The sequence below is a fragment of the Globicephala melas genome, chromosome 4, assembly GCF_963455315.2.
Source record: "Globicephala melas chromosome 4, mGloMel1.2, whole genome shotgun sequence".
Classification (NCBI taxonomy): Eukaryota; Metazoa; Chordata; class Mammalia; order Artiodactyla; family Delphinidae; genus Globicephala; species Globicephala melas.
This window is the reverse complement of record NC_083317.1, coordinates 60,703,553-60,728,940: the sequence shown is the minus strand read 5'-3', so window position 1 is coordinate 60,728,940 and position 25,388 is coordinate 60,703,553. Positions and strand designations below refer to the sequence as shown.

Genomic DNA, 25,388 nt, shown 5'->3' with positions numbered 1-25,388 from the left:
GACCAAGTTTCCCTCAACAGGATACAAGATGTTATTTTTGAGCTTCATTACCCTCACCAAGGGGGAAAAAAAAGAGAGAAGAGAGAGGGAGAAAATAAATAAGGAAGAAAGTGAAAGTAAGGAAGAAACAGGCAGAGATAGAGAAGGGAAGAGAAAGATCAAAGAAGAGAAAGAGGAATGACATGAGAAGAGGAGAATGTAACTTGACTTTCTGTTCGTAGAAACTGCTTTATTGTTTTGAACTAAGTTCAATTCACTCAACATCTGGTGAATTAAGGAAAAGGAAATCTGACTGATTAAATTGAACTTCTAGTTGTCAGTTAAGTAGTTTATGTATAAATATGCAGCCTAGTTTCTATCACCCTTTCTTGTCTGAACTAGACAGTTGAATCCGTTTCACTAACTATACGTGATCGGTGAGTAGAACAATACTAGTTGGTGATTCAGATTTATATAGAGGTGAGCAGTTTTTATGTTTCTGAATCGTTTATTGGGGATTATTATTATTCCTTATTATTTCTGAGCATGAGTTATTTTTGTCAGTTTCTTTTATGAATGTTTTGTTGCCTTATAAGGAAATATGTGAACTCCCCTCCTCTCAGTCAGTTGTCCCTGGTGACGCCTCCATAATTTCTGTCTTTACACTGGTGCATTTTTAGTCTAATTCAGGCATGTGAGAAGCAGGGGAAAAGTTTAGTTAGTCAATGTCAGTGATCTTTTTTTTGGGGGGATCCATTCATGGATAGACCTAGTGAATTTAAGCCAGTTTGAACTTAAAATCTATATGCATCAAATAGACACAATACCCAAAATATTCCTCTGTATAATACAAGAGAAAAAGAAAATAGAATTCACAAGTAAGAACTAGATGCATTTTCTAAAAACAGATGCAATTTCAGGGCTGATCTATGATCATATTCTCATATATGGTGATATTAAAATATTACCTTGCATTAGTAGGAAGGTGGACATAAACATACCATATTTAGTGCTACAAATATATTAAAAAAATGTACTGCCATGCTGTAAAGTAAAAGAAAGATAATTGTTCTGTCTCCCTTTTACACTAAAAAGCTCTGTTTTTCTAAACCTGTTGTATCAGTTATTTGAAGCTAAAAATAGGGATGACTTAATCCTGTTTTTTAACTATTATCTTATTCATAGATGGTGTTGTATGAAGAAAGAAAGGATTGAAAATATTAGTATGACATCTTAAGTCCAAGTATTTATGACATATTTTAATTTTAATGCCTGGACTCTTAATTCAAAGATTAAAACTAGGTATTTTTTAAATGTGTTCACAGTTATTTAAATCAAGAAGACTGGTTCAAACCCTGATGGTCTTCCCATGTTGCTTCAGATAGCAATGCTGCATGTGACTACCTATATAATATGATGTGGTCTGGAGTGCACTAAACCCACAATACCTTGCAATGGGCATTTGTATTGCTAAATATGTTCCTTTACCTCTACTTCACCATTTGCCCCACCACCAATTCAGTCATTTGAAAGTAGTAGATGTAACACTTTTTTCCAATTTTATTTCAAGTTACATTTCCCTTTAATATGGGTATTCAGATTGTAGATTTTCTTCTTTTTTCTCTGAAATAACATTTTATGTAATCTTGAGGCTTTGGAATTATTTAGGAGTTTTTAAAAAATCAGAATATAGGTAAAATTCAGAAGCACTGAGCTTCTAGTCATATCATTATGAAGTCCTTAACATGGCGGCATATTTTGTTTTTCAGAATTGCTTTTTTTCCTCTTTAGATCCTTTTCTTTTCATTAAAAAAACGACTCTGGGAAGAGAGTTTTTTTTTTTTTTTCCTTAGGAAAAAAAAAAGCCACGCTTGACTGATAATGCATTGCTTTGGATGGTGAAACATTATGAAAGTTTAATTTTTAATTAAATCTGAAATACCAATTATAACTGGAAGAGATTTTAACCTGTTTCTTTTCAGACTGCCTGAAGTTACATTTAGAGACTGAAATCACTGCACCTTAAAAACAAAAGATTGAGCTGCACCGCATTCTTGTAAGTGAAAGCTTCCTCTACCTTCCTCTGTGTTTTTGTGACCAACTCAAAAAAAGGACAAAAATATTGGTAACATAGTAACCAGACATGAGTAAAAATTTGAATATCCCTGAAGAAATACATGTTTAAATGATTTCCTTCTTTAAAAAAAGAAAATTTGTAAGGCTCAATATTCAGTATGTCTTTTTTATCCAACCTAAATTGTGAATCCTTTCTTTTGGCTGGCTTGAATTGCATTAGGGAGGGTGTCACCCACCGTGCATCAGCACAGTGACATACACCCTGTCAGGAAGGATTCTTACATTTTGGTACAAGTCTCTTAGAAGGTAACAGATCTCTTATGGAATCAAAGTAGGTTCCTTTTTCCTTTGTGATGTCATTAGAAATTTTTAGCCTTTGTGTCAATGTAAATGGAGAGAAAGAAAGTTCATGATGACATCACAAGATTCTGTTGCTTTGAGGACTTTGGGCAAAACTAAGTAAAATGCATAATTCCCTTGTGTGCGTGTGTTCCCCATTCTGCTATGAAGCAGTCAAAATAGCACATCTTATGTCTTCCCGTGAGCTACAAGGCTGTCTCTCAGAGCCCCATTGTTCCATAAATGCATGTCAGAGTCTACCACAGTCTGGTCTACCCTTATTTAGCTGCTGTTTTGTCAATGTACTTGGAAGAACAATTAACATTTGGGATTTCAATGTCTGAATAACAGGCAGTGAATAGAACCCAAGCATATAAAAGATTCAGACGCCCAGGGTAAGAAAACAGAAGCTTAGAGGTGGTGGGGGAAAAAAGAAAAGCATTTTAATGCCGCACTCAAAGGTTATGAAATACTACAAGGAAATTCAGTGTTATATTTTTTTAATTTTAGATCAAAATGTTCATTTTCGTAGTGAAGTCCAGAAGGTTATGATGTCTTCCAAAGTTTTACAATTTAATGTGTTATGAGGTCTTTTGCTAGAGAGTCTTAAAACACTTAAACAGCATTCATCTCCTTGTGTCATTGTTGGAATGCCGGATGTGGGGTTTACTGCATCGTGGTTTTCAAAGTGTCACAGTTCCTCTCGACAGAGTACACTAACGGTGATTCAGATGATTTCTTCCATTTTCACTTTGGTTTACTGCACTCTTTCATTATTGACTACAGTTCTTGTATGTTTACTGTAGACAGTTCTGACGTTGCTTAAATATCCCTGCCTATTGTCTGAATTCCTGTTAGGTCCTTTTTTTTTTTTTCTTTGAGAGATGTTGCATGGACAGAGCAAGATCACTTCACTGTCAGGGTATCTGGTGAACTGGAGGGAACTTTGGCAGCTTATATATGCTGCCCACTGAGCACAGTGCCTGGATGGTATGAGTGAATACATGATGGTTATTGTTATTTTTGTCATAACTACCACAGTCGAAAACCATAGATGGTAAGGTCTCTAAAATCAGGGTATATTTCTTATTGATTTTTGTAATCCCCAGTACTTGGCATAATAGTAGTAATCAAGAAACAGCTATTGTTATTAGTACAATTAGAAAATTTAAGTCAGAACTTTAGGAGTCATTCATTCAGAGAATATTGTGAAGATGGGTTGAATAAAGTTTTTGACAGTCAGGAAGATAATTATAAAGGAATTTGTCAAAGACAAACCTACTATTTACCACATAACATTAGGCATCAGTCGCCTAGTCTTTCTCCTCTTTGACTTTATACTTCTTTCACCTGAGCAGAATGAGAAGTGCCCATTCATACATATCCTTTTTGTCTGTGAAGTGGTCTTCACTAGTTTTCTGTTTAAGTTGTGTCTTACATCCCATACACTGAAGTTGTCTCCAAAGATAAATCTACCTGGCTCTAGGATGGATGATGCTCTGTACCTGTTTGTCTAATTACTATGCAGTAGATTGTGCTTCAAGAAAATGGGGCAAATGGTACAAAAGGTATTGGGTCAAGAGTCCAGAGATTTGGGAATTTGCCATTAGAAACTTCTACTTTCAGTGCGTCAAAAACCAGGACCAGTTTCTCAGCACAAATATGACCACAGCATTATTTAGAACTCAGAACAATTTGACCCCTCTAAGCTGAGTTTCCCGTTTTTTTGTTGCTGTTGTTTTTTCTTTTGCATAAAGTTACCTGTCCTCCCCCACCAATTTTAATTTATTTCTAAAAGGGGTCCCTTCATTTTTATTAAATTAGCTTCTGGTGGTGCAAACTAAGGCTCTCATAAAACTTGGCCTCTGAGGCAAAGCTAAAATGATAAAATTTAGGCTTCATGAATTGTACTGTTATCATGTTGGATAACATTTAGGGACATCAAAGAACTTTATAAACACATTTCATATGTTTTAAGATTAAAAGATTGAGGTGAAAGAGATGTAAGGGCATAGCATCGGCAAACGTTACAGGTAGAAAGGATATAAGAAATAAAAGTCCAGTCATCCCATTTTGGAATAAGTAAATTGAGGCCCAGGGTAGGGCATGCAGGTTACCCAAACCATACTGATCACCAATGCGAATCATTCTCAGACATCTAGGCCTGAGAGTAAACCCAACTTTGGACTCTGAGGCTTTGATCTTTCTTCTACACTCAGGGTCTGAGCTGTGTTTGCTGTGGAACAAATTGCCTTAGGCTCATCTTATGAGACCCACTGAACTGTGGTCCCCTCTACCAACTAGTCCAAAATTCATATATAAAGGGTATTCTAAAAGCATTTATTGTTATCAAAAAATTGTTATTTTTTTATTATGCATTTTGGTATTGTGCCTCTGGTTGTGCATTGAGTCACACAGAGGCAAATTTATGTGGTTGGTTTAATATTCTTTATGGTGATTTACAAAGTGGACAGAAGGCCATTAGAAACTTCAGTAGTTTAATTGGGCTTACAAGCAAGATGAAACCGGTAATCTGAACACAGCCATTGTGACGTTGAATTCAAACTTCCCAAAGAGGGTGCATTAGGCATGGTGTCAGAATGTCATTGTTTCCAGGAGTCATTTCCATCAGAGAAAAGTTTCTCAGAGTCTGGAAAAATTGAAATAAACTTTAATAGTTTAAAATGAATTACTTGCCCTGGTAATTTATTTCAGGTTTCCTTTATTGGATTCTGTCATTTGACAATCCAAAGAGACCAGAGTAGTAGTTGGACAACAGATACATCTTTCTTATAGACAAAGTATTTTATGGGTGTAGTAGAGGAAATAAATGGTTATCACTTCATCTGGACCATCAAGGAATAATATCATATTAGCAAGCAGCCTAGGCAGAGGGAAGTTGAGGAAATAATGGTAATGGTGTGACCTGAGTATAGAATGCTGGTTAGGGCCAATGTTTTCCAAAGTATAGGTTGCAACTCATTCATAGGTCATGAAATCAGTTTAGAGGATCACAGTCAATATGCTTTTAAGAAATAGAATCAAAGAAAAAAAGTTTGTAAAAAGACTGTGTTACATATTTTTAAGATAATGGATTGAAAAATAAATATATGTCTTACTGGGAATCATGCCACCAAAATATGAAAGCAGATCTAAAGATGATAGGTCTTTTAAATACTCAACTCAGGTAATCCTGACTAAGGGATAATATTATTTTCCCCTTTTTTCACAAACGAGAAAGTGGAAGAATTAAGCAATTTGTCCCAGGTCATACAAAAGGTAATTGGTTGAGATAGGATGTGAATATGTCTGTCAAACTCCACATGCATACTTTCCCCATGATTTGACATTGTTTTGCAGGGTTGTATGACTTCATTTATTTCACTGTTGATAGAGCACACATTTATATCTTAAGTCCCAAACTACAGCACTGTATTTCCAGTTTCCTTATTTAAATCTTCAACTATATAGATATCACACCAGTTTCTCAGAATCAATATATCAAGTAATTATCCTCCTAGTTAAAAATCATCCTTCTTTTGACTATCCTTATTTTCTTCACCCCAATTCTCCAGGTCATCTTGGCTCAAAATATCTCATTCTTCCCTCTCCTATCCCCCCCAAGTATCCAATAAGTGGCCAGTAATTCTCCTTTTTTGGTATTTCTGTCCTCGTCAGGTTTTCATCTTCTCTTGGTTGTACTAATCTCCTAGTCAGGAGAAACAGGGAGGGGAGACCTGTTCATCCTAAACACTGTTGCCCCATTAGGTTTCATGAAGCAGGAGCCCTAAGATCATGTCACTTTTGTTCAGACAAAACTTTAATATTCTATAGTAATTACCAAACAATGCCTAACCAATATTCATGATACTCTAAAATCTAATTCTGTCCCAATTTTTGACTTAATTTTATGGTTTAATATACCATACACTCAGGCCAGATTTCCTCACCCTCATTTATTAGTATTGTTTCTGTTATCTGGAATGGCCATCATTCTGTTTTTCCATATGCAAATCTAATCCATCCTTACAGGTTACTTTAAATGCTATTTATTCCATGAAACCTTCTCTCCCTGACCTAGCCAGAAATAGTCCACTCTCCCCTACCTACCAAACTCACTTAGCACCTGTAGCAGCCCTGCCAACAATCTTATTTTGGACTTCTGGTCTTCGAAATTGTGAAAGAATAAATTTATATAAGTTAACAAGTTTGTAATAATTTGTTACAGCAGCCTAGAAACCTAATACAGCACCCTCCTACACATTTTTTGAGACATGAATTACTTTCTGTATTTTTAAACAATATTTATGGGATGCTTTATTTATTTATTTTTTTACTAGAAAGCAAATTCTTAGGGATAGAGCCCATATTTAATTATTAATATTTCTTAACCCTATAGAATCTACCACAATAGAACCATTAATTCGTTATTCAACCATGCTTAATATTGGGAATAAAGAAACGATCCCTTAGTGTCTCATGAAATTTATAGTCTTCTAAGGGAATCCGACGTCAAATAAGTATGCAGATAATTACAAAATTACAAATTGTAGTCCAAGAGAAGAGCTAATTGGTATGCAAGACAATAATGGGTGGGGAAAATCTATTGTTCTGTCCACTGGGTGCTCAGGAAAGAATTCTTAGAGAAAGTGTCATTTAAGTTGAGGGTTGAAAGACAGAAAGAATCAGCCAGGTGAACAATTTGGGGTGGGGATGGAAGTTTGAGAGGGGGAGAAAGCTCCCAACAGAAACAGCATGGACAAAGCCCTGAGGCAAGGACAAACTGTGTATTCAAGGAAATAAAAGGATTCCAGAGTAGCTAGAGCAAAAGAAGCAAAGGAGGAGAGTGACTGGAGGTGAGGTCAGAGAAGTAACCAGGGTGGGGAATTTGGATCTTATTCTGAATACTCTGGAAAAGCACATAGTAGACATGCAAAAAAAAGTAAGTAAATAAATATTAATTGAAGAATAGCTTAAGAATAGAACAAGATGAAGGTAATTCAAAGGTACATAATATACATAACCTTATAGCATCTATATATTCATTTTGAATCCTCACTGAAGGTTTACTTCTGAATTTGAGGAGGGCTTGGACTTTTGAAACAGAGGTCTAATAGTTCACAACATGTTTCCCATCTGCATAACCAAAATAGGCCTCTGACAACCTTCTAAGATAAGGTCAAGTTAATTTTATTTCCTTTCTAGTTAATAATTATTAAAATTCTGTTGTTGGTTAATGAATCTGTTATTTTTGTTTATTTTTAAGTGCTTATTGTATAGTGTAGAAATGAGTACAAAAATGTGTTTTACTCTTAGAATGTATTTTTAACTGTTAAACCTTAATCTTATTTTTAATTTTGATATATTTTATCATGTGCAATGGCCAGGGGCCTGGAGGCATAGAAAGCCTTGAAAATGAATCATCATTATCCTCATTAATACTACCTATAATATGACTGAATTTCTGGATTAAAACAATCCAGACTGTTTTAAAGTATGATAATTAATATTCTGGAATGCCACTAAATCAGAATAGAGATATTGGTTTGTTTGCAAAGTGATAGAAATTATCCCCTTTTGCAATTAAAGAAGAAATAGAGTAGAGGGAATGTGAAAATTAAAACCATAGAGAAGTAGGTTAAGCTCTAAAGATATGAGTACTTATCTATTGCAACTCAGTAAAAAGACACCAGAATCAAAATATTATGTCTACAGAGAGCCTTAGGAATTATTTATTCCAGTCTCCTCATTTTGGAAATGAACAAAATTTAGGCCTAGAATTCTTGTTCAAGTCATACAGTTAAATAGTTAATGGCAGGGCTGGAACTGTAATTCTAATGCTTAAGAGCTAGATTACCACAGCCAAACCAGCTAATCTGTGATCCAAGCCCCTATTGTAGCCCTTTCAAGGTCTTGGGTGGAAAAAGGAATATTAAGTATAAGAGATGAATCTATAGACAAGTTTTAATTAATAAAAATCTGAACAATAAATATTACTCACAATCTGTTTACTTAATGTACCAGCTGCTTTATAAAATTTGTCTCTAATCCTTGCTACCACCCTCAGCAACCACTCAGCAAAGCAGGAATAATTTCCATTTTATAATGAGAACACTGAGATCCAGAAAGATTAAGTAACATCCAAGATTGCAAAGCCAGTAAGTGAGTTTTGTATTGATGCCAGACCTAACTGATTCAAACCCTGTACTATCTCCTGTTTGGTGTTTTTATCTATTGTGTTTTGTTATCACTTCAGGTCACGTGGTCACAGAGGCCATTAGTTCTCTAACAGTCCAAATGTCTGAAAAACTTTGAAAAAAGTTAAGAAGGTAAAGAAAAAAGTTATGTTTAGCAGGCGCCCTCTCTGCATAAAACTCTTTACATTTAATTCCCACAACAGTGTCTCAAAATAAATATTAAAACCTTTCGTTTACATTTTAGGAAACTGAGGAACAGTGAGACTAAATAGCCCCCCGCCGCCCAACATCTTAGTAAAACCCAGAGCCAGGATCCAAACGCAGATCTCTCTGACCCCAAGTATTCTTTCCATTATTCCACCCACCTCCAAGTCTGCTCTTCTCCTGATGCTAGTATTCTGTGGTCTGCATACCTCAACTCCTTATATGGCAAAGTAGAATTTAACACATGCTCTCGTAGATTTCCCAAGAAAAAAGAGAATATGTTGAGAGGATGCTTTTATGGTTAAGTTATATCATCTTGCCTGGAAATAAATAGAGCTCCTATATATTTTTCCATCTTTCAGAAATAAAGAGCTGGAAGATTGGTCAAATCCATGACATTAGTCTTTCATCACTACATCATCTTGACTCACTGTGTGTCTGTGCCCAAGGTCCCAATCATATCGCAGACAGTGGTACTAGTGACCTTGATCATACTTGAAAACATCTTTGAAAAGTGAAAGAAGTAAAATATTGTGTTTATTAGACCAATAAGAAAGAATAAGGTTTACATTTTCCTTCTCAAGTCTAACTTAATTGAAGCCTTATACGCCTGATCAGAGATATAGGTCAATAAAAGTGCTCATCATTACTGCTACTAAAAAAAATGCAAAGCAGAAAATCCAAATATATTTATCAATTGTTAATATTGTTTTCTAATGACCACTGAGGACAACATTAGAAGTGAACTCCTTGATGAGGGCAGGAGAGATAGAGAAAGAGAGAAAGAGGGGGAGAGGGAGAGAGAGAGAGAGAGAGAGGGAAAGAAGGAGTAAGGGAGAGAGAGAGGGAGAGAGACAATATGGAAGAAGAGGAAGAGGGAGAGGTTTGAAACATTCGTTGATGGCAGGTCCTACTGCATACATGATCCTGAATTTCCTTCCGTGTCAACTTTTGCAACACCACATGTATATACCTCCATTTCTGAGGTCATTTCTACTGTTGTTACACTTGAACGATTATTCTAAAACTGTCTGTCACTATAGAATAGCACCAGTATGCATAACAAGTTTATGGTAAAATGCCTACCTGTTATAGTTCTGTATTTGTTTTTTCCCCTCCGTTTCTTGAGTTTGACTTCCAAGTCTTTCTGTGTGAAAGCCCTTAGCAGTCCATTCAAGTCTTCTAAAATAACTCAGTGAAAAAAATCCTTCCTGCTTCACAGAAGGGACTTTGTTCTTTTACCTCAGCCTTGCTCCTTCCAATATGTAGCTAGTAGCCCTAAATCAGAAAGTACATTAGTATATGTTTTGAACTGCTGGGTCTCCTCAGGAGAAAAAAAAAAAAAAAAAAAACTGTTATCTACAATATTATAATATTTTGTTAAAAATCCAATTCTGGTTCAGTGTTTTGTTCTCAAAGGAATTTTGAATGAAGGAAAAGCTTTTGTAAGAGGGAGGAAGCTTATCTAATCTCCTCAACACTGATGAGAAGCAATCAGGAGACTTGTGACTCTTTGAAACAGTAAATTTCCAGGGAATTAGGCACACGTTTCTCAAGAGCAATAAAGAGTGTTACACTTCAGGTTGCAGCACATTGGCTCCAAATGCACCGCTTCATACATCCCAAATGGCAATTTGAAAGCACCATTCTTTGAATCAACTGGAAAAGGAAGGAGGCCATGCTGAACTGACATTCTTTCAGGAGGTCATGAGAAATGTAATACAGAATGAAGTCAGTCTTCTGATTAATATCAGATTCTCAGGGTTACAAACTTCTTATGATAAAATGTCTTCAGAGATACAGGAAAATAATAGTTACCAAGTAGTAGAAGATTTAGATTTTTGACAAAGTCGTTAACTTATTTGCAATAACTTAACCATATGAAATTTGCTTAACCTTTGCTACAATTTTACTGAACTGTTCTTTGTTTACTTTATTTGAACATTGTAAAACTTTATTAAATAATCAGTAACCAATATATGTCTAACATTGTTATCATTGTCATTGTTGTTACTGATTTGTGTTTTCCTCTATGGATTAGGGCTGCCAGGAATAGCTGTGAGCCTGGGTTACACATTTAATGCTACAGTTGTCTTATCCTCTTTTAGGACTGGAAAGTGGGAGGGACCAATTAGTCTGGTTGCTCAGTTAGTCAACTTAGATTTGTCTCACCTAGAAAACTTGTCAGCAGAATTTTATGTATAAATCCTTTTATCAGACAGAGAAATAGTTTGCATGAAAAGCTCTTGTTTTTTTAATAAGAACTGACTCTATCCTGCTATACAAGACTCTGGTTGATGACATAATACTATCCACATAATCTTTGCAGTTACCACTAGAGAGACAGCCAGTGTAACTGAGAGGAAGGAGCAAGGGGCTAACTATCTAGAGACTTGATTCAGGCATTGTCAAACAGTTCTGTGTTAAGATCATTTTCCTTGTCTGTAGGGGACACTTTTCTCTATCTTACAGACATTATGCAAAGAAGTCAAATGATATTTAGAATTCCACGGAATAAAGATGGTTCATAAATATCATGTATTACTATCACAGTAAAAGTATTAGTAGAATTATAAATCACTTAGGTCTCAGGAGTAAGGTGCTTTATCTGAGCTCTTAGTAGTTAGAAATTACTTTGTTTCTTGAGTTGCCGTAAAGAGAAGTACCCTGTTGCTGCTAAGTACTGTTCATACATTGGAAACAATGACTAAGAATAAGTTGCTGGTGATAAATTACTTCTTTTAAAGACTTATTTTTAAACCATTCTTTATTATAAATTCTCTGATTCTCTCAAGTTAAAAAAAAATATTTTTAAACTGCTTTATTTCCCACATTGGACTGATTTTTTTTTTCTTTTGAGGGAAAGAACCATGGGTAATTAAGTAATTTTCTCAGTCACTAAAACTGGCACCAGATAGGTATTCAGTAAGTGTTTGTTGAGTATCCTGTGTAAAAATTTAGAAAATTTCAGTAAAATTTGCTTTAAAAAAAGAATACTACATTCATTAATGTGACTACATGAATACCATGTGATATGTACAGTTGTTATTGAAGATTATACAGCCATTCGGGAAAGAATGAATTATATCTATTGCTATCGACCTGGAAGGATGACCATAATTGATTAGGTGAAAGAGCAAATTTTCAGGATAATAAATATTTGTGAGTAAATATATTTGTGTGTTTATATGAACACAAACATGAAAAAAATGATGGTATAGGTTCTTGTTAACAAGCACAGTGTGTGTGTGTGTGTGTGTGTGTGTGTGTGTGTGTGTGTAAAGCTGAGACTTTTCATGATACACGTTCATGACTGGAACCACATACAAAGAAATAAAAGTTGAGCAAGCAAAAGTTATTAAAAGTAATTTGATTCTTTACTATAGTTTCTCTGAATATATAACCTGCAATGCAGAAAAAATAAAACTTAATTTTCATTTTTGTCATCTCTTTCATCCACAATATATCTCTCCATTATAGATACCGCCTATGTTTCTCTACCTTTTCCTCACTCTCCTCTTCAAGAGCGCTCACTAACTCTCCTTGGCCCAGGTCAATTAATTTTTCTACTCACTTCCAAATTCCTTGCTGGATCTGACTTATTCTTCTCTTTCTGTTGTAAATCTCACTAGACTTTCTGACTTCTATTTCTCTCACTCACTGAGGAAAAATAAACAAATAAATAAACCTTCTGCAAGATAAGTTTTCAGGACTATATTCCCAACAGAAAATTCACAGAAGTTTAAGTAATTGAAGGAGCAGACCCAGAAGCCTTAGGTTAAAAACAAACATCAGAGGTCCCCTTTAGAATATGCTTGAATAGACTTCAGCCAATGAGATGGGCAGAACATCTGAATTGGAATCAGGCAAGAGAGGACTGCACAATCTGAGGTACTGTCTTTCTCAGAATCAGTACATTCTAGATTCCATCATAGAGTAGTCCTGACAACGACTCACCCTTTATGGATAAAGGGCAGAGGTACCAGAAGCTAAATTAAAAACACAGGAAAGTTGTAGTATAATAACCACAGCTAAACAGATATACTTTACTTCATGTTATAGTCAGTTATGATAAAGGCTTTAAGAAAAAGAAGGGAGAGAAAAGAAGGGATTGGGGGACTGGGAGAGGGAAGGGATAAAGAAAAAGAAAGAATGTCCTCCTCCCAAATAAAAACAATGAGAGAGGGTACAAGAGTGGAAGAAGGTGATTGGTTATGGGATTAGGAAGCATGAAGGAAAAAATAAAATATATTTTGATACCCCAGACTTTCTCATCTGCACAAATCTTCCCTGGTCCCTTATGAGTCCAGCACTGGGTGGGTTGGGTCTTCTTGGCACTTCCAGCCAGTCAGCTGTCCACTCCTTCCTTTTAGAGAGTGCTGACTCAGAGTGAACCATTTACAGTTGTGGGAAACTCCCTTTAGAATATGCTCCCAATTACTTTTGTGACTCTTAACTCTAGGGGACTGAAGAAGTCAAAAGGCACTGATCATGGCAGGCTTGTGCAAAGTTGTAGGTTCACTTCTTTGCCCTATGCCTTCAGTTTAAAGAATTTGTGCAGAAAAAACATGAATTCTTGTTTATCTTATGTGACTCCTACCTGAGCCTCAGTAGTCTGGTGAGAGCAGTCACTCTAGCTAGAAATGTGACAAATAATAGAGGTGTGGTTAGAAAGACAAATAATGTTTGTGAAGAGATTTTAATCAGATAAAAAAATGCTTATATAATGTCAAGGGATAAAAGCAAGACACAAAACTTGTATAAAATATTAAGTGTTTATTTCTAGGTGGTTATTGTTCATTTCTCTTCCATTCTTTTCATTTTCCAAAATGACAAGAAAGAAAAAGAAAAGGAAAAGTGCTCTTGCAATATCCTGCCTTTTTAGTTTGTTTAGTTTTAATCAATGAAATAATTTTCATGGTTGCATCTCTTATAATGAAGAGATTTCATTTCAAATTTGAGTGACATGATATTCTTGCTGAGAATTTTTTTTTTTTTTCTTTAGAGATGCTACTGTAGTGTAATGTTCTGGTCATTTTTAATGCTCAAATAGCCGTTCAGCTTTGGTGGAGTGACTGGGAGAAGGAGGTTGTGAGGTAGATGGTTCATTATCTAATTACCGGGGATGGATTAATATAACTCAGACAGAACACTTGTCACTTCAGGTAAGAATAGTCAAGAGAAGCAAGGCACGTCAATGGATATATTCAAACCTTGCTTTTCTATATAAAATAAATGTTTACTTGGATGAGAAATTACTTCATGTTCTGCTTATAAAGCTCAGATGGTACAAACGTTTAAATGTAGAAAAAAAAAACTACACACAATCAATAGACTTGATATAGCCAAAACTCTGTTAACTCCTGGTCTTCTAAATATTTTACCTATTTATCTTATTCTCACCTTATAGCTCACCTTTTTATCTTATTCTCACATTATATCTCTCTAAGGTCTAATGAAGTCCTTAGACCATTTTCATAGCTTATGTTCTAGTTTAGGTTCTGTAGCTCTTTAAAATCTAAATGTTAATTATCCTTATAATTGACACCTCTTCTGCTCTTCTGCTTTCAACTAAAAGGCTACTTAATCTCTCCCAGTTGGAGTGGTTCTTCTGTCATTTACAATTCTAAATTTCTCTTTCCTCACCTCCATGCTTTAGACCCAAACTGCCTTTTACAGTTACTTTCATTTGTTTACTCCCCCTGACTCAGGATTTCTTTCTCCAGCTCAGAGATTCCTAATCTTGGCTGCACATTAAAATCACCTAGGGCTTCCCTGGTGGTGCAGTGGTTGAGAGTCTGCCTGCTGATGCAGGGGACACGGGTTCGTGCCCCGGTCCGGGAAGATCCCACATGCCGCGGAGCGGCTAGGCCCGCGAGCCATTGCCGCTGGGCCTGCGCGTCCGGACCCTGTGCTCCGCAACGGGAGAGGCCACAACAGTGAGAGGCCCGTGTACCGCAAAAAAAAAAAAAAAAAATCACCTATGAAGTTTAAGAAAAAAATACCAGTGCATTGACCTCACCCCAGATGTTCTGTTTTAATTGGTCAGGGGTGGAGTTTAGCTACAATGCTAGACCCTTACAGGAACCAAACTCTTATTTCATCTCAAAATTTTCAATTTAGTTAAGTTTAACATGCTTCTTCACACTGGAAAACCATTTTTTTCTGGATAATGACTACTTTCCTAACCAGGCAATAATAAAGTTTTAACATTACGCATAATACAGCTGTATCTATGTATTATCACACAGGCATGCATTTGACATACACAAGCACACACATTAAGATAATGACCAAACTTGAACAAAAATTTGATATACATAGAATTGCTTTTACCGCAATTAATTAGAAACTAAGTATAGTTAATGAAATTTTAAGAGTCCTCTTTAAACCTGTATTGAAAATAGAATGCCATACATTGCTCAAGGTACCACAATATGCCTTGAGTCTGATTTGTGGGGAAATAAATGGTGGCTGACAACAATGTCAAAGGGGTGTAAAATTGATAGTCAAAAGGTGGAAGCATCCCAAATGACCATTTCTGGATGAATGGATAAATAAAATGTGGTGTAGGCATACAATGGAATATTAGCCTTAAAAAGGAATGAAATTCTGACACACAGTACATGGATGAACCTTAAAGACAGTATGCTAAGTGAAATAAGTCAGACCCAAAAGAACAAATATTGTATGATTCCATTTGTATGAGGTACCAGAATAGTCAAATTCATAGAGACAGAAAGTAGAATAGAGGTTACCAGGGGCTGAGAGGAGGGAAGAGTGGAGAGTTGTTGCTTAATGCATTCAGAGTATGAAAGATTAAAAAGTTCTGCTGATGGATGGTGGTGATAGTTGCCAATAATAGTGATGTACCTAATGCTATTGAACTGTGTACCTAAAAATGGTTAAAATGGTAAATTTTATGTTATATATATTTAACCACAATTTTAAAAAGAAATGTACATTTGAAAACTTAAGAAATTTCAGTGAAAATGGATTGCAGCTACAGGGTTAGAGGCACAATTGAACTGAGTAGTCTTTTCACAGAATCATTAGGGTTTTATGAAATATAATAACTTTTTAGTTTAATAATCTTTACTTTGCTACTGAGGCCAGTCATACTTATAAAATCCAAGTGCTGGTATTATCCTTGATTCTCAAACAGTAATGACTGTAATAAACTACAGAGACCAAATTTTAAGTAAGCAGGATTATTATTAAATGCTTAAAGCTATATTAGAATTCTCATTTTTCATCAACTGATGGCAGAGGCGGAGCTACAGGTTTCTTTTTTACCAACAGCACTATCTCTTACCAAATTATCTTCTAGGTAGGAGGAGCCTTGGCTTTGTTTGAGTCCATACTTTTCCAATAATTCAATATGTGAGCCAGTGGGTATTTTTGTGGTTTTTTTTTCCTGAAAATGTTGAATATTTTTATTGACTCATAAATTTCTTGGTTTAAAGTTCTGTAAATTTTAACACATGTATAGATTTTTGTAACAGCCACCATCACTATCAGGGTACAGAGCAGTTCCATCACCCAGAAGAACTCCTTTATGCTATCCCTTTATCCCTCCCCTATCCACCAACACCCCCCGCCCCCGCCCCGCCCCGGCAACCGTGATCTCTTCTTTATCCCCATAGTTTTGTCTTTCTGAGAACTGTCATATAAATGGATGCATATAGTGTGTAACCTTTTGAGACTGGATTCTTTCACTCAGCATAATGTATTTACAATTCAGCCATGTTGTTGCCTGTGCCAATGGTTTGTTTCTTTTTATTACTTCATATTGTTCCTTTGTGTGGATGTATCACATTGTTTATACATTCACCCATCAAAAGACATTGTGTTTTTGTTTTTTATTTTCCAGTTTGGGGCAATTATGAATAGGACTGCTATAAACATTTGTGTACAGGATTTTGTGTGAACACAGTTTTCATTCTCTAGGGTAAATATCCAGGAGTCATACTGCTAGGTCAGATGTAATATGTATGTTTAATTTTATAAGAAACTCCCGAACAGTTTTGCTGAGTGAATGGCTATACCATTTTGCATTCTCACCAGAAATGTATAAGAGTTCCTGTTGCTCCACATCCTTGGCAGCCCTTGGTATTGTTAATATTTTTTATTTTAGTCATTGTAATAAGTGTGTAGTGGAAACACTTTTTTTTTTCTTTTAACTACATTTTTTAAAGCTATAGATGAAAATGTGATTCTGGGTTCATAATCTTTCCTGACTCATTTCTAGAGATATTCTACTCCTATGAATGTTTTTCCGCAGGAAAAAAAATATGGTGTATTATTTTTATATTTCTGATACTGTTTGTTTTACCCTCCTCTTCCCAGAATTGCTATTTCTCTATGATAGTGCATTAATTTAATTTTTCAGAAATCTCTTTCTTGAAGATCTAAAAAAAATCACCTGTTTATATCAAATTGTATTGTAGATTGAAATAGTGTATGTACCTATGTAAATTCTAGATATGAGGTATAACAAAATTAATGTATTCATTCAACACACATTTGTCGAATACTTGCCATATCTCAACTAGTTAGGTGAAAAATACGTGGTACATTAGGAAAAGGCGATGTGAAAAATATCAACTTATAGTTCTGTTTGTACTTCTAATGTTGAGGCAAATGATATTGAGAATGTGGTTACTGAAATAAAATTCTTTGAGATCAGCACATCAGGGGTTGAATGGGTCTTGGTCTCTACTTAAAAATAACATTTTGGAAAAATGAAAACAAATTTATGTCAATGAACACACGTTTTTTTTTAGAGAAGAGAGTCCTGTCCTGAGTTAGGAGACCTGCATCACAGCCCCACTTCTGCCATTTTTCAGTTTTGGAGTTCGAGCAATCATTCCACGTCTCCAAATTCATTTCCTTGTCCATAACATTAGAAAGTTGGCCTAGATGATCTCTAAAATTCCTTCCAGCTTAAAAATTAAAAACGAACACTGTCTTTCCAGGATTTACATCTAGCTACTAAGAATGGCAAGAAAGGCAACATTTTTATTATTCTTAACAAAGGTGGACTTTATATCACAATGTAACATAATTAACTAATTTGTTTACTATGCGTCCTTGGCTGCAGGACATTGTCTACACCCTGATACAGAGGCGTACTCTACTTTTACTCAGCGCTCAGAAGCATTTCAAAATGTGAAATAATCCTTTTTTTTTTTTTGTAATAATGTCACCCCTTGGCTTCTATGATCTCACACTCCTCACACTCCCTGACTTTCCTCCTACCTCACTGACTTGTCACTTTTGTTAGATCCTCCTTCTCTGGTCCATTATACACCCTAGAGGAGCTCTTCTAATCCAATAGCTTTAAATACTATTTATATGTCTATGACTCCAAATTTTTATCTCAAGTCTGACCTTAATCTCTCACCTGAGCTCTAGGCGTAGAAATAGGACCATTTACTTGCTGTCTACATTGGATGTCCAGTAGGCACCTTAAATTGAGTAAGAGATCTTGATTCCCCACCCCATCTCTGTGAATAGCACCATCCTGGTGGAAGAGGCCTGCTCCAGTTAATGCTGTATCTCATCTTTTTTTCTTATTCTATTATCTTTGGCAATACAGTTTCCTCAGAACTTAGCTGGCTTCTGGTCTGTTTGTTTCAGGCCATTTCCATATGTGAGTAACCACAACAAAATTCTCAGCTGGATAGTTTTTAAACCTGGAAACTCTGTGTTTCTTTTTTAACTGGCCCCGTGTTCTCCTCATCTCCACATTTGCCTAATAGTGGTTATCTGGAGCCATTGGAAACAATAGGCAGGATGGGAAAGCACACCCTTAACCTACTCTTGCTCTGATCAAGTGTCATTGTCTGACAGGTAATACTTGAAGGAAGATGCTTATCTCCTGTTAAGGCTGCCATGCTGCTTCACTTTTGGGTGCAGAAGAAGCTTCGCTTTTTGCAAGGATTGTTCTCCATTGTCTGGTCCCATGCCCTCTAGATACCATTTACTGTGTCTCCACCAACTGGATGGGTCTCTTTCCTCTCTTGCCTTCCTAGAAATGATGTATTCTGAATGAGGGAGATGGGTCATTCGCCTACTCAGAAACTTTCAATGACTCCTCATTGCTCATAGGATTGTAATCCAACTCCAAAGCGTGACAATTAAGGTCCTTCAGAATTGGACCATCAGAATTTTTATATATAATAAATTTTATATATTGAAATGTATGAATGCATTTAAAGGGCATGCCACACTGCCTAGAATGTTAGGAACTAAATAATGGTAATTATTTTATTAACAAATTTGCTTGATTTTTTAATGTTTAAAGAAATTGCCTTCAAAAAAAGGTTTTTAAAGGAATATATCTTAATATTCAGCAAGTCACTTCTAGTAATCTTTCCATAAGAAATACTTGCACAGGGCTTCCCTGCTGGCGCAGTGGTTGAGAATCTGCCCGCTAATGCAGGGGACACGGGTTCGAGCCCTGGTCTGGGAAGATCCCACATGCCGCAGAGCAACTAGGCCCATGAGCCACAACTACTGAGCCTGCGCGTCTGGAGCCTGTGCTCCGCAACAAGAGAAGCTGCGATAGTGAGAGGCCCGCGCACCGTGATGAAGAGTGGCCCCCGCTTGCCACAGCTAGAGAAAGCCCTCGCACAGAAATGAAGACCCAACACAGCCAAAAATAAATAAATAAATAAATAAATAAATAAATAAATAAATAAAAAGCCAAGCATTTGAAGTCCTTTAAAAAAAAAAAGAAATACTTGCACATATATTACAACAATTTTCATCGCAGCTTTATTCAAAGTAGCAAAAACTTCAAAACATATTAGATTTCCATCAAAAGATAAATGGTTTAACACGTTATTACATTAGACTATATCTATCTTTTACAAAGCATAAAATAGATCCATATATACTGCCCTGAGATTTTACATGATATATGTTAAGTTTAGATTACAAAGTTGTAGGTTTAATATAGGTAATTGTCTTATCTTACATTGATACAAGTGAACTACAACTGTCACAAAGAATGGGAAGAATACACTCCAAACTGTTTATCTTAGAGGGTGACTGAGGAAGATTGCAGTGACAGAGGAGGTTTCTTTCATTCTTGTTAAAATTTATTTTTAAGTGGTGGGATTGTTTGTAATGTTTTTAACTTCATTTTGTATTTGTCTGTGGGTGAATGGGATAGTTTTCAGTAGTTTCAAATAAAAAAAACATTAAGTTGAAAAAGCCCCTGTCAAAATTTAAAATGTTGCCCTGGAAGAACAAAATAGCATTAATTGATTTGTTGATTCACTCTTACCTGGGAAAATAAAATGTAGTATTTTGGGAAAATATAAAACAGAATTTGGGGAAAGTAAGCCTTTTTGAAGACTTAGCAATTTTGCTAGGGTCAACCTTATTTAAGACCACCAAGGAATTTGTATGATAACACTATTTTATAGATCTTTGCATCAGAAACCAGAAAACATATTTCTTCTGTAAGTTTCTATAAAGTCATCCAGAATTGTTAATTATCTGTTACTCTGACTGTTACAGAAGTGTTCAATTATACCGTAAAGAATTGATAAATCGTATGACATTAGACCTCAAATGTCATAGATCGACTTTTTAATTCTTTTTTTTTTGAAAATAGGTATTTAAGTGTAAATAAATGTGAGACAATAAGTTCTTGATATTTTTGCTTACGTAAGGGCAAGAAAACTACTTATTTGTGTGTTGAAAAGATTCTAGGTGTGCTGGAAGCCCTCTGTTTTTACAACCTCCTATGAAAACTGTCAGGGAATCTAGAAGTTTCTTGAGAAATTCCCATGACCAACCATAGGAGTTTCAATAATAATAACAATATAATAAAGCAATATAGAAGTCACAGTTTGCAAATCCAATGCCAATTTATGTGAAGTATGAATTTATACTGTTAGTTTAAGGTACCAAATGTCAGTATAGAAACACAGAATTAAATCAGATAAACAATTCCCTTTAGTAGGGAAACTATCTGTATGTCGTAGTTACTCTTTTCTTATTTCACCGTAAGGCTATGTTGATTGTCTCCCTGCCTCTAACATACCACTCAAATGCTTTATCAACAGAAAGCTTTTTCCTCTATGATGACATTCAAAGGGGCCCGTGGAAATGCAATAAAATCTAAATTGTCCTAAGAAAATTAAGAAAACGATAATCTGCAAGGCAGATATAAATATTTGATGCTGTGGTTACATGCGTCTATTCATTTAATTATTAGCATATATAGAGTATAGGGTTTTTAGATTTTACTTCTTATCTAACTGTACTGAAGACACTGAAAAATCAAAATTATTATACTTGTAAGGTAAGATAGTGCCTAAAATCTTGAAATTGGAAGGATTCTCAGAAATCATCTAGTACAGTAACTTTGTTTTCTAGATAAGGAGTTGGTAAACTATGGCCTGTGAGTCAAAGCCAGCGTATTGTTTTCTTTTTGTATGGCCAGTGAGGTAAGAATGATTTTTACAGATGAACATTTGCAGTTGATTTCATGATAAGGACACTGTCTTTGAACCTCAGCTAAGCAATGTGTTATGCTCTAAAAAAGAATTCTGTTCTTGTCATTAGGAGACCTGTATTGGAAAAAAAAAAAAAAGATTTAATTATTATTATATTTTAAATTTTGTTAATAAAATAACAATGTGATTTATTTTAAATAATTTTATTTAAAAGTTTTAAATTGAATATTTTAAATATTTTTATTAAAAATATATAGTGTGGTTTGTTTTCTCTCTTGTTATATAAGTGCCCACATAATATAGCATTCCTGATATTGCCGCTTGACCCACAAAACCTAAAATATTTATGATCTGGCTCTTTATAGAAAAAGTTTGCTGACCCTTGTCCTAGATGAAGGACCTAAAATTGAGAAAAGCTGAATGATATTCCCAAGGTATTGGTTAGATCCCTTTCATCTCTTTGGTTCAGAATATCCTAACATTGTATGGGCTCTGGAGTGTCTGGTTTGAATCCTAACTCCACCTTCTATTAGCCTGTTGATCTTGAACAAGTTATTTCACTTCTTTGTCTCAAGTTTTCTTATATGTAATATAGTGTTGTTGTGAGCGTTAAATAAGAGAATATATATGAAATGATTATAAGACTGCCTTGCACATGGTAAGTGCTCAAAAATTGTTACTTATTGTTATAATTAGTGTCAATGTGTTTAATTAGTACGGTATCCTAAAGAGAAGGGATTAATTCACATCCTATCTTTCATTTTCTTACAATAGGAGTGAGGGTATCTCATCTCAGATCTGGGAAAGAATTGGCATTTATTCACATTCTAATTTCTCAGCATGATTTGTTCATCCTTCTTTACAATAGCTCCACAAGTTAATCCACAAAAATTATGTACTTCTAAAATACAAACATGCATGCATAATTTATAGTATAGATAAGAAAAAAAAACAGAGCACTTAAATGACAACCACACAGCACACCGGCCCTGAGTACAACAGATGAGGGTGAGACCATTTTGTTCTCTCATCCTGTATATCCTAAGGACATTTTTACCATATTTAAGACTATTTGAACTGATCACATACATTTCTATGATGGGGTTGAGAGTCAGCTGCTATTTGTTAGTTTTTTAACAAGACAATACAATATTTAATTGTATTCTGTGCAATGGTGAACAGTATTTTTGTCCATTCTTTTCTATGCTATTCACATAAAACATTATTTGCCCAGTTTATTGAGGCTCTTCATCTATTGCTTAGACTATAAAGCCATGATGCTGAACTAGATGAAATCCAGGGAGACAAATGCCCTATGTATTGGTTCATTTAGTATTTTACTCTGTTAGTTCTCTAGACTGTGGCAGCTCTAGTTAACTATACTTTTCATGCAAAGAAAAAGAAGACAGTTTCATTCCTTCCTTAGAGTAGAAATGAAGGAAGGCAGTAGTTTTCTGCTTTAATAAATCCAGAATTTTGGTTTCTAAGACAGACTCACTGTATGGTTGACAATTTGGGGGGAAATATTTGGTACAGGGAATAGGTTATGGCTTGGATTTGAAGAAGAATCACAACAAAAAGACCAGTTCAAACCTTTACTTATTAAAATGATAAGAATTGGTGTTGTCTGTAATTGCTTCCTCTGTGACTCCTGTGTTATGTTTGTTCAATTTACTGGTCCAAGCAAGATTTTACTTTTCGCAGGCCTGTAGAGGTTGCTATTGTTTATGATAAAGATGTACCTTAACGGGAAAAAAAAAACACCAAAACCCTGAGGTAGGAAAAATGCTGCCATGTTGAGTCTTAAAGAAATTAAGAAAATAAATTTGTTTCTGCTCAATATATCCATAATTAGATAGGCTGTTCAAAAGGCAAAATTTTGAGTAGCAAGCAGCATGCAAAAGACCCACTTGTGGCAATCTACTCTGTAGATTTAAATGAGACCAAATCAGAAGAAATTCAAGGTCAATAAAAACCACTAGCATTTTATATTTGTCCAAATATAGTTCTACCATATTTCTGGAATGAGTTAAAGTAAAATAGCTTACAAATATGCATTCCCATAACATCCACTTCTTCATCTAACATAGAATACATCATGTTATAGTTATTAATTTAATTATCTGAATCTACTTCTTGGACAGAACACCTATTTCATCTTGACCACACATGTTATCCAATGTACTCAGCACAGTTCAAAATCTGAGATGCAGTAGGTCCTCACATTAGGTTGAATGAATGAATATTCACAAATGGATGAATTTTCTAAGGGGCACTATTATTATTTTATTTACTTAGACTTATTGTCATTTCAGGGACATATATATCAACTAATAGCCATGAACTATATATTAATACTTTGAGTTTCATACAAATACAAAGGAATGCCTTTGATGTTTATGTCATTCATTCACAGATATTTCCACTAATATCTGCACATCAATCAATTTCCAAATTAAATATATAATGCTCTGTTTTCACAGACTTATATTAAGTATTTGCATCAGGATTGAGATATTACCCTCTCTACTAAAATTACCTTTATTTCCTCAGCTATAAGTACTTACTTATTCTCTGATCTTCCACAACACATTGTCTGGGACTCTTGTTGAATTTACTTTCAGATTTCTGCCATGGTTTATTAGTCTGATTACATTTGCTCCCCACACTGCAGTTAGTTCTTCTGCCTTGTAAAGTACTGCATAGTAGATTCTCAGATATTTGTGATTTTTTTTAAAGAAATTTATGGAAAAAAAAAATTTATGGAAAAAAACACAAGTTAAGACTTCAAAAATATTTTATTCTTACTGAGAGCATTTATCCCCAGCACGGAGATCACAGATCCATTGCCAGATCCATAGCCAGTCACTTCTACCTCAACATTTCCCTCCATTGAATAGGAGTGTCTATGAGAGTCTTAGCTCTTCTTTTAGGGACTGCTAACTAGCCTCCCCCATTGTAGTAGTTGTTATTAATTAACTAGTTCTCATTTATTCAGTGGATATTTTACTGAGCAACTGTTGAACAAAAATGAATGGAACAATTTTTGTCCTCAAGTGGATCACTGTACAATCGGAGAAAAAAATAAGTAAACAAATAATTACATAGTAGAAGGTTAATGACTTTGAGACATGCATAAGAGACTGTGGGGTCATATAAGGGGGCATTTGCACCTTCACTTTCCTCTTAGAGTGTTCTCTCATGTTCCCCACAGCATCAGACAATATATGCATCCTGCTAAGCCTCTCCTGCTCTCTCATTTTCTCCTTTGCCCTCTCAGTTGCTTTAAGTCAGAACCAGATGCAGCCTTTTAGTTTATTCCTTTTAAAAGGATGATAATCCCTGTCTCAAACACATCTAAGTAAACCAAACTGAGGCTTTTCTTCATACTACATTATTCATGCTGAAATAGAATATTGGTATGAATTAAATTAGGCCACAAATTGAAAGACAGAATACTTAAACAAGTCTCATTAATGAGAATACCCTTACCCCCTGAAAGTGTTTAACAGGCTTGTACATATTAGTAGTAACAGCTATTTATTGAGTAATTACTATGTGCCAGTTCCTGTTCTAAGAGATTTATATGTAAAGTTCTATATTCCACCCTCACTACTGCTCTTTTATATAGTCACTATTGTTATCTAATTTTACTGGTGTGAATTGAGGCACAGAGAGGAATAAATTTGCCCAAAGTCAACTAAGTGTCAATATCCCAGGTCCCAGGAAATCTGATTCCAGAGCCTTACACTTTTAACAAGTTCACATAGTTCCTAGTAGCAAGTATCCAAATCAGAGCTTATCTTTATGTAACTCTAAAAAGTACTCACATTTTCTGTTTGCGGGGGGATAATCTTTATCCTAAAATAGATTTTAATAATGCTCTTTGTATTTCCCTTCAATTTGCATATATGCTGGGGAAGTGAGAGGTGATATGCAGAATAAATGAATGGACGGTTACCATGTTAGAAATACAGAACATGTTTGTTTATTTATGATAAGTTATGTGATTCCCTAGAGGTAAATCTGTCTAAACTGTTTATATGTTAATAATCTAAGCAATTCTTTAAAATATGGATGCTACCATCTTTGTAATATTTAAGCCATCAAAGACTTG

General features: G+C 35.1%; 1 protein-coding gene across 6 annotated transcripts in view; it reads left to right on the top strand.

The window, feature by feature from the left end:
• The window catches only part of ZBTB20 (zinc finger and BTB domain containing 20), an 809,727-nt gene that overhangs the window by 341,858 nt on the left and 442,481 nt on the right, over nt 1–25,388 (top strand). For 4 of the 6 annotated variants that reach the window (XM_060298086.1, XM_060298084.1, XM_060298094.1 and 1 more), the window contains one exon: nt 1,962–2,035. The exons of the other annotated variants lie outside the window; for them this stretch is intronic. The gene's annotated coding sequence lies outside the window, so the exon portion shown is untranslated. The remainder of the gene's footprint in view (nt 1–1,961; nt 2,036–25,388) is intronic. 6 annotated transcript variants of the gene reach the window in all.